The sequence below is a fragment of the Protopterus annectens genome, chromosome 16.part0, assembly GCF_019279795.1.
Source record: "Protopterus annectens isolate FY-2018-M chromosome 16.part0, PAN1.0, whole genome shotgun sequence".
NCBI classification, from domain to species: Eukaryota; Metazoa; Chordata; order Ceratodontiformes; family Protopteridae; genus Protopterus; species Protopterus annectens.
Genome location: NC_056750.1, coordinates 415,373,404 through 415,383,403, shown reverse-complemented (window position 1 = coordinate 415,383,403; position 10,000 = coordinate 415,373,404). Strand labels below are relative to the sequence as shown.

Below are 10,000 nucleotides of genomic sequence, written 5' to 3'. Positions count from 1 at the left end.
TGTTCAGTTTAATTGAATAGACATTATTAATGACATTAATAGTTCTTTGACGCTTCCATTCCAAATTTCTTCTGCATAACTCCATATTGAGCAACATATGTAGAAACATGGGATGCAGAAAAAGTAACATATGTATCATACGACATATATCATGGAATATAAACATGAGAGTACTTCTCCTTGAATCATACAGTCAGCTTCCTCTCTGGCAGTAACTTAGAGACCTATCTTAAGCAACCCCTCAACCACACCACTTTGAATAAAATCAGTGAACTTCCCCAGAACTTTAAATTATTTCTCATTTTCACAGCATTCACAGCTCAGAAACACTTGAAAAACATTTTAACATAATATTTTATTTTAGTGTAAATGAAATATGGTACATATATATTTTCTTTTTTAACTGTTTGTAGCGTGAACTAGATAGATATCATAACCTTTAATTTGCATTTTGTCATGCAAAGAAAATAAAAAAACAAAATAAGACTAGCTAATCTCTTCTAGTCGCACATACTACAGTCTCTTGATGTTATTGCACATAACAGAATCATACCTCTCAACCTCTTAGCACAGGAAATATGGACAAAGCCTAAAATAAAGGGGTGAATAGGGAGAAACTTTAAATATTGCTCTTATAAACTTATAAAGTTGCTAGAGTAACATAATATGTGATAGCATGCTTTTTCTGAAGGATATGAAGTCTGAAACTCAAATGTTTGTCATTCTTTAGTGACTTCAATCCTCAGTGATTTGCCAGAAAGCCACAAATTTCATGAGGAAAAGGCCAAAAATGAGTCAAAAATCTGGACATTCTGTGAAAATCTAGACAGTTGAAAGGTATGAACAGAATGTGTCTAGTGGAAAACATTCAATAAAGAGTATTGAATTTTCTGGACAACATCATACTCATCCCAACTATTTGCAGATTTTCTCCATTACTATATTTATTGAAATATGTCACTTCACATATTCATAAAATACAAGCAACATGTTATTATTTTTACTAATTTACTTCACATAGGCTCATAGGTAAGTACTAGGCTAGCTGCCCTTGTGGGAAAATTTAAGCCTAGTCAGTTCTCCTTTTAGTGCTTGAAATAACCTATCCAATTTGGTTATAGATTGGCCTTACCCATCCCATGGTCAATAATTATATATTTCCCCTAATGCAAATAACTGAGATCATACCATAGATAATCACATGATCAATTGGAAATCATGTCTGATTCAAGAATGCAGACTGTATTATACACAGGCTGTATTTTTATTTTACAGAAACATATTATCAAAATATCTTATCAGTAGCTCCTTGTTAATCCATCTTATTAGTTTTACAAAATACGATTAAGATTCATCACAACTAATGCATTGTATTTAGGTGTAACAATACTTTGTTGTACAAATTTATTAGTACTTTGATACATAAATTCATTTTCTATTATGTTTTGTTAATGTAAGTTTTAAAGACTAAAGAGGCACCACTGGATTGTATCCTATACAAGTTTAAAAGGATCTATGTTATGACATCAAAAACTCAAAATACTGAAACTCAAAATGTCGGAAACTCAAAATACTGAAAATCTGTTTAATGCAGGGTGCAAGATCCCCTGTAACCTATACTCCCTACATCTTATATACAAGTCTGTGGTCATACAACAAGTGAGGAAAGGCAAATTCTCATTTTCAATACTTTGAGTTTTTGACATTTTGGTTTCGGTATTTTGAGCTTTCAGTCAAATGGGTGGAACATGTTTAAAGACCATAGCTGAAAGTAATTTGGTTTGTAGTTTTCTACAAAGAGCAGCTACTCTCTTTATTAATTTTTAATGCCATCCCTTATATAGCTGCTATTTTCTAGATAGTTTATGAAAACTTGTAGCATCTGTGGAAAGTCAACAGGCTATTTGTATGCTGACAACAAATGAAAATAAAGCTTTCCTTGTGTAAACAATAAGGCTCACTACTGAATATATTAGAAACTGCAATGTAGTGACATCTTTTTTTCCTCATGGCATCTTCCTACAAGGGATGATAAATGATTAAGGTAGTAAACACGTTTTGCTATGCTGAATTTATCTATTAATGCTATGTAGAAAGAATTATTTCCTTGGCACATTAATCTCCCATAGATAAAGATCTACTCATATAATGAATACTGGATATCTACTGGACCCTCATATCTTTGTTGAATGGGTTTTACTTTCCTTATTGTGGCTCTATTTCAGTCAAAGGATTGCACTGACTAACAGGTGCAAACTATCTAGGTCCAGTCTCACAGTAACATGCTGGAGTAGTGAGCTAGCTAGCTAGTATAGTTATTATTTTGCCCATGGCTGCATACCTCACTTTCCTTATCTGTGCTATCTTTACTCTAAGATTAACTCCTGTTGTGGCAAATGGAGTGAAAGTATATATCTAAGATGAGTAAACTGAGCCTAGATAACAGACACTACTGTCTTAGGGGCAGTTTTTACTGAGTCAAGTCATGCACTAATATAGTCCTTATAACTTGAAAATGTCTAACTTCTGAGAACCATCCTTCTAAGAAGTATTTTAATGCCTTGAAGAACATGTTGAGACACTTCTGCCAAATGAAGATCCAGGATCATTTCATGTACTTGCATATGAAAATTTCAAGGAGAATCCAAACATGCCATTCATTAGCCCATTACATTCAATGCAGTGTATGCATTTTCAATCAAAACCCCCAGAGCAGGTGTTGTCTTAATTTAAAACTACTTAAAAACGTTAGGTCTGGAGAAAAATAATTGACTATTTCTTCTGCTGTTCAGCTTTCTACTTGAACGTCTTAGGCAGACAGGAGGAAAGGGCTATTTCTACCCATGGAAACTATAATTTATGAATTAAATATTTAGATTTTAAAATAAAATTCCTCAAAATGTTTATGTGAAATGCTTGTGACTGTGTTGATTTTAGTGCTTTCCACCATGTATTAAAGCTTAATTACCAAAGAAAATGCAGATGTTTTGAAAAAACCTAATCCATAGCTTTGTTATATCTATAATAATTAATTCATATGTGGGAAATGTGTTAATTTGGGGTCTCTACTACTATAACCATAATTGTTTGCGCGGGATAAAAGCTTCTATGCAATTCTAGAGTATTCACACCTCTTAAAATATTTATACCCCATTAATTTAACTTTAATACGCCACAGAAAATCAGGTGGCAATGGCATATATTCAACAAAAATGGCCACATTTTAATTTTAAAAAAAGTTGATCCTTCCAGCAAAGGAAGTATTTAAATTAGACAAGTCATTTAAATTGGATTTCATTATTTAAAAGTTTCTTCCAATTGACATACAGCACTATACCCTGAATGAGCAGTAAATTCCAATTCAGAATTTTAATACTATTTACTACTATCAAATTCTGTACTGTTATCGTATTTCTGTTAATAAACATAATTTTAGACTTGTTCTTTTTGATATGAAAGGCTGCAATCTGTTGTAGAACGTTCAGTAGTTTGAATAAATATTTAATTGAATATGCTACTTTCTTGATAATTAGGACTGAATCACCTGCGTGAGCCAGAATTTTAAGGGAAGAACTTAATTTAGAAGGTATAATTTGGGTATCAAGAATAATGGTATTTATAACTGTGTTAATTGTTAAGAAAAATAATATCAGAGAAAGTGGGCATTCTTGCCTTACCCATGTTCTTTGAAAGCTTACTTCTACATCTTGTCTATTAACAGTTAAAAAACTTACTTTGGAAAAATAAATATTTCTTAAATTTATCTGGAAATCCCATATATTCTAAGATATAGAACAGATAGGTCCTATCAATTAAATCAAAATCCTTCTGAACATCCAAAGAACATAGAGCTACATCTGAAATATTTTCTTGTTTTTACAAAATATAAATGCTTATGGAATACAATTACTACTGCCAATGACTGATATGAATAAATCCAAACTATCATAGTGATATTACATCTGCCACATATTTTAATATCTGCTGATTTAATACTTTGGCAATAGTTTATAGGTTTACCTTTACAACGGTGAAACACACTAGTGTGATTGCTCATATAAGCGAATCTTAACAATGAAAATCAAAACCGAGACAGTTTGCAATGTTCGAAAATCAGCAAATCAAAAAGCAGATTAGCTGATTTTCAAACATAAATGTAGAAAAAAAATGTAATGAAGTGTAAAGCAGGGGGTAAGCCCCCCTGCACCCCCATGTGAGGCCTGCACCTCCCACATCCCCCTACTTTAATATTCTAACTCTGAGATCCCACTACAGTGGGGAAAGGGACCATTTTCCGATCCCCACTATAGTGCAATCTGCCCCAAAATGCCAAATCTGCAATGAGCAAATGTCACTGTGCATTCGCACATTGCAGATTCAAACCTTTTTCTGTTCAACATTTGCAAACATTGCAAACGTCCTTTCGGACATCTGCTGTTCGCCCTTGTGCAAAATGCAGACATGAAGGTAAACCAATTTTATAATCTGATTTTAACAAGGAAATTGCTTTATAATTAGTTAGTTCACAACAGTCCTTTCCAGATTCATGAATTAGTATCACTTATAGAAAGTATCTGTCAGTCATTTTAGATGATTCCATTAAGACTATTGTACATTTTTGTCAATGAGGTATTAATACATTGGCAAAGGTTTTACCAAATTCAGTGGGTACTGAATCCAGTCCCAGAGCTTTTTTTATTTTTAAAAGAACAAAGTATTCATTTTAATTAGGTCAGCTGAATGATTTTTATACATGAAGTTAAAAAGTTTTTTTTGTACAAATTATTCCATACCTGAAATGTCTACAATATGGCACTGAGTATATAAAGACTTGTAAAAATGATTTACTTCTTGTTGAATTCTTCTTGTATGTTGTATAATCCTTCCTCTTATTTTTAACTTATTTATAACATTAATTCTTGATTAAAAAAAAAAAACAGCTTTAAAATAAGAATCACGTAAATCAGCTTGCCTATAGCTTCCTTCTTTATCTTTAAGTAGTTTCTCTTTACCCAAATCCTGCAAAAGTTTTGTTAGACTATTTAATTTTGGACTCTCTCTTCTGTATACTTATTAGGGTTAACTTTAGGTTAATTTCCCACAATTTATCTAAAACTGACTATCATGGCAATAGATCAATTTCCATTCTTTTATTATCTTTCAATCGTAATATTAATTAAAAAGGAAAGTGGGCTATTTAAACTTTAAAGGATGCCCATAAAACATGAAAAGTTTATAAACTGATTATTTGCCCCAAAACATTGAATCTGTGATATAATTTCATCATAGTAAATAAAAAATTCTTTACCTATAACATACCTCAATCTTGCCTTCTTAGATAAATTATTCAGTATCACCATTAATGGCAAATGATCTGATAAACACCTTGGTGGGACTTTCACAGCTCAAGTAAATTAAATTACATTTTAAGAAACAAAGAAATAGTCTAGTCATAAGCTGTTTTGACTTTGAAGAAAAAAAGAAAATTAGGACATTTACAATGCCAGAGATTGTCAAGAGAAAACATATTTAAACACTTGTTTATCAGTTTGGCATTGCCACCTCTAGGTAATTTGTCCAAATCTACATTGAAATCTCCAGTAAAAAATAATTCTTGTTGGATTTAGATAACAAGTGGAGTATAAATGCAGCCAACTACTAATTGATAATTTGCTATCTTCAGTTTAATCAATAAGATTCTAATAATAGCATCAGAGATAGAATCAATAAAATCAAACCTGCCCTAATACAATAATATCTTAACTGTACAAATTTATTGTCTACAGAATTTAAAAAAATTACTTTCTTATCAAAAACATTTAAATTATTATATTCTAAATGAACTTTTTGCAAGTAACGGCTGAATGAATATACTTTAAAAATGTAATTAAATTCCCCCTTTGAACAGGGGTTATTGTTGCCATTTATATTTAACATAACTATTCTCATTCACCTTGATACAAGTATTCAACACTAAATGTAAGTATATTATAAACCTGGATAAAAAACTCACCCTGTAGAAATCCATCTCCTCCCAAAAAATACATTGGAATTGAGTTCCAAGAGTATAATAGAAATACAGCACATTGGACAACTTCTTGTCCTTGGACTACAATAACACATTGATCACTTGCAGCTCCTTAGTGGCCTCTTCAAATGATGAAAATTTAAGAGTCATCTCATTATAGTTGCCCTAAAGAGTAGCAGGGGGAAATAAACCTTGAAGAAAGCCCTTTAGCTGACTGGGTTTATGAAATTTCTGCAAAAGCCTTCCTTTTTTGTAAGATTTGTGGTGAAAAATGATGGAAAGAATCTAACAGTACACTGTTTTTAAGGTGGTTGAAAACAGAATATTATGATCCATCATAGAAATTTAACCAAGATTGGTTGAGTATACCTATATCATGGATGGCCAAGTCCATGACCAATATCAATGTTCATAGTTAGTAATGATTGAACACCTGTGTCCATGCCTAAAACCAATCACTTTCATTTCATTGTTCCTGAAAGTGGCCTTGTTGTGTCTAAATGTTCTGGGATTGAAGGACTCTAATATTTAATTTCCTAGCTCTAAATTTCAAATCAGGAACTTTTTCTATCACAGCAGAATTAACAGACTGAAATGCACTATTTTCAGCTTCACTTAAATGTGTTTAATTGTAATTTCCAAAAACCCAGCCTCCATTTTTGCACACGTTACCTAGGTGCAAAATGTCCCCTTTTGCAGGATTAATAATTGCTTTACTTAACTCACATCGTCTGCCAGTGTAGCCAATGATTTAACTTCTTTAGCTAAATTATCCAGCTCCCCCAAATTAGTCTGAGACCAACTTGAAATCTCTAGCTCTGAACTGGTATTAACAACTAAAGAAAATCCTCATTGCTACTGACAAAAACTTCAATTACAGGGGAATGCAATTCAGAGTCAAAAATCAATGCAACAGCATAACCTTCTGAGCAGATATCTAGAACATTGCCTGTATTATCCATATCTGAAGGCACCTCATAAATATCAGGATTCTTCTGATGTAGAATACATAATTCCTGATATGTTGCTGATAAATACTGAAGAGTCTTCCCCAGAAATAAACTGAGTCTAGCCAAGTCACTTCCTAACTGGAACAGCTTCTGAACACCACTGTCCAGTTCTGAATCTGAGTCCTGAGCTGTATCTTCTTCTCTCACCTTCTTTGGAATACTTTGACTTCCTATATATATTGTTGCTACCTTAAATAAGTCTGTTGTAAAGGTTTGCACTGAAGCTTTTTCCTTTATTGCAAACTGGACTTATTATTAAATAAAAAGGTTGTACTTTGGGATATACTGTTAACTTGTGATTATTTTAAGAAGAAAACTTGTTAACCATATTAATTTTCTGACACAAAAGAAAAAAAAATGGCAGACCCTGCTGCACTTCAAAATTGCTACTGCTCATTTTGACTCTCACACTTGCATCATGATGCTTCCTCTTCTGACAGGCTGCTCCCCCAGATGTGTGAAGAGCTCTCATCACAGTTTTATGCATTATAAGTAATTGTGTATTTATGAAAAACAAAATGAAGTGCACAAACTACTATAAAGCAATCAGAATACTGGCTTATGGAATATGACTCTTTCCTTATTTACGTTAGATACAACTCTCTCTTTATAGAAACCATAGACTTCTGCTGTGCTACTAACATTGCTTTAAAATTCTACAGCACAAAAAGTGATGACCATTTGCTAAATGAAACAACTGCACATTGAAAACAGACTCAGCTTGAGCAGTAGTAAACTTCTCTTCCCTTGAAGCTTACAAATCCTTGAAAATGCACTGAAACTCACAATTCCTTAAAAATGCACTGAAACTCGTGTTTTGAGTAGTCTGGTAGTTAGTGTAGAGGATCCAGGCTCTTGTGTCTTGTAATTAAGGTACAGGGTTTGACCCTGAGCAAATTAACTAACCTGATACTCCTAACCAGGACATCACACACACACACACACACACACACACACACACACACACACACACACACACACACACACACACACACAGACACAGACACAGACACACACACACACACACACACACACACACACACACACACACACACACACACACACACACACACACACACCTTACTTTACTCATGATTCCCTTGACAGAAGCAGGCTCCTTATTGATTTTTTGCCAGTATTGTGTTTGCTTTAATTGTGTATTTATATCTATGTCTGAGTTTTATCCATGGGATCTGCAGTGCAATGTAATGCAATTATATACCTAATGTATCATACACAATGTCCCCTACTGATGATGTAGGTGATGGTCCTAGTGATCATAAGCAAGTGCTGACATGACAGCTTATGCTAAGTTGCAGCAATGCTATGATCTACTGGATGCAGGAGAACTTATATATACTTATCTGACAGTGCTGTGGGACCAATACCTTGACTTTGAGGTTCTACCACATGTTGTTGAAGGCTGACATACACTGCCTACCTTATTTTGTGTTTTGTCACCTGTAGTTGTTGTAGCACTACCTTGAAAGTCACATGGTATGTGGTCTACTTGGACATATCCAGCCCACATCCAGCTGTGTTTCCTATGTCACTATGGTAAGTCTTTACTAGCATGCAGACAGAGGTGGATATTAGTCTTGTCAGCTATCTGGATTCTTTACAGAGTATACAGAAATCAGGACAATTGTCCAGTAGTCCATAAAACAAAATACAAACTCCAGTATTCTGTTTAACAAAACAGAGTACTGATGTTTATTAAAATTCACTCTGTTTTTTTTAAAAGAATAACATTGCTAACGTGATGTGATAATGGAAACAAATAAGCCATCCTGACCCCTGATGTGACAAATTATGTCAGAAAATGGGCATAAATGTGGGCAGAGAGGGTGGAGAAAGAGGAGGGGATAGGTGAAATTAGGGATGGTGTTGGGGTGTGGCTACTGTCTGGTTTTGGCTGCAGCAAAAAGTGGCAACCCTAGTGGATATGGATGCCACAATACTATGCATAAGGATCATCGCACATGTTCCATTGCCTCCACTGTTCCAACTTACTGATGAAATTCTTTGTAGATACCCTGCAGGACTTCAATCATCTCTACATGACTGTCTGTGGCAGTTGCTTAAGCCTAAACAAAGTCACAGCACATCTGCTACTGGGCAGCGAAAATATTGTGTGTTTCTAGAGGTATCTGTATGTGTATGCCTTCACCTGGCACCTCTTTGCACAGGCATCGCAATGTGAACTGTTAACTCTGAAATGGTAACTTCTTCCTGAATGTACTCTTGTTGTTCACAAGAGACTGGTGTTGAGTTATGCGGTGTGCCTCCTTTAGGTTGCAATGTTATGTCATCATTGTGTTGATTATGTGAGCCTGTACCTAGAGCCAGATCCAGTATTAGGACACCTAGGCAGTTGCCTAGAGCCATGCTGGTTGGGAGGGGCCCGCAAGCCAGGGGCTGCTACAATATTTACTTTTTAATAAAAAAATTAAATGTCTTCTTTAAGTGCATGAAGTGATGATGCACACACTTGCTGGCATTGTTACATTCTGAAATTCCTGCTTCTTCTTTTCCATGTCTACATGCCTATTGCCTGCTTCATTTGTCTTGGGAATATGGACAATGAAAAAATCAATAAGGAGCCTGCTTCTGTCCAGGGAATCATGCGTAAAGTAAGGTGTGTGTGTTTGTTTGTGTGTGTGTGTGTGTGTGTGTGTGTGTGTGTGTGTGTGTGTGTGTGTGTGTGTGTGTGTGTGGTGTGTGTGAGTGTAATGTCCTGGTTAGGGTTAGCAGGTTAGTTAATTTGCTCAGGGTCAAACCCTGTACCTTAATTACAAGACACAAGAGCCTGGATCCTCTACACTGACTACCAGACTACTCAAAACATGAGTTTCAGTGCATTTTTAAGGAATTGTGAGTTTCACTGCATTTTCAAGGAATTGTGAGCTTCAGTGCAGTTTCAAGGATTTGTAAGCTTCAAGGGAAGAGAAGTTTACTACTG

The 10,000-nt window shown here is 34.5% G+C and overlaps 1 protein-coding gene across 1 annotated transcript in view; it reads right to left on the bottom strand.

Moving 5' to 3' along the window:
* Window positions 1–10,000, bottom strand: part of WDR38 (WD repeat domain 38) — a 171,945-nt gene that overhangs the window by 60,112 nt on the left and 101,833 nt on the right. The window lies entirely within an intron of this gene.